Consider the following 703-nt stretch of genomic DNA (forward strand, 5'->3'; position numbering starts at 1 on the left):
CACTCAGAGTAAGTTTGTACAATGGCTAGGAGGATTTATTACTTCTGTATGGTCCTTTGCATTTATATACCAAACTCTGATTATAAACAATATAAATGAGAATGATTTGAGTTTGAAGAATATTAAGTCCACATGTCTGTTGTGCTTTGTTTCCTATATTTACCTGTTTGACATCCATTCTCACATTCACGAATGCAAAAGAGTGTGAGGAGGACAAGTAAAATGCATGAAACAGATACCTTCATTTGCATCTTAACAAACTGTTGACAGGCATTCAGTCTGCACACACATTTTCTAAACTTGTGATGTCCTGTAGATGGAAGTGGAGGGGTGTCCATGAAGAGATTTCTGGCTCCATCACAAGACATTCTTGGGCACTTGTAAGTCTTTATAAACAAAAGTGAAGAAATCCCTATTCCATCAAGCAAGCAATATAAACCTAGTCTGCCGCAGGTAATCTAAAACAAATGTAACAGAATCTAAATTAAGGATCAGCAGACATGCTAAGTGTAGTGGAAGGCATTTTCCTTTGTGTTGTAATTATGGAGTCCATCCTGGGAGTTTTAGGGAACGGGTTTATTGTGCTTGTGTACTGCATCGACTGTGTCAAGAAGAAGCTCTCTATGCTTGGCTTTATTCTCACTGGCTTAGCAATTTCGAGAATTTGTCTGATATGGATAATAATAATAGATGGATTTATATG

The 703-nt window shown here is 37.1% G+C and overlaps 1 protein-coding gene across 1 annotated transcript in view; it reads left to right on the plus strand.

The window, feature by feature from the left end:
- The window catches only part of LOC111722824 (taste receptor type 2 member 10-like), a 12,136-nt gene that overhangs the window by 10,845 nt on the left and 588 nt on the right, over nucleotides 1–703 (plus strand). The gene's annotated exons all lie outside the window — the stretch shown is intronic.

Source organism: Otolemur garnettii, unplaced genomic scaffold, assembly GCF_000181295.1.
Source record: "Otolemur garnettii isolate 467f Iridium unplaced genomic scaffold, OtoGar3 scaffold00518, whole genome shotgun sequence".
Taxonomy (NCBI): Eukaryota; Metazoa; Chordata; class Mammalia; order Primates; family Galagidae; genus Otolemur; species Otolemur garnettii.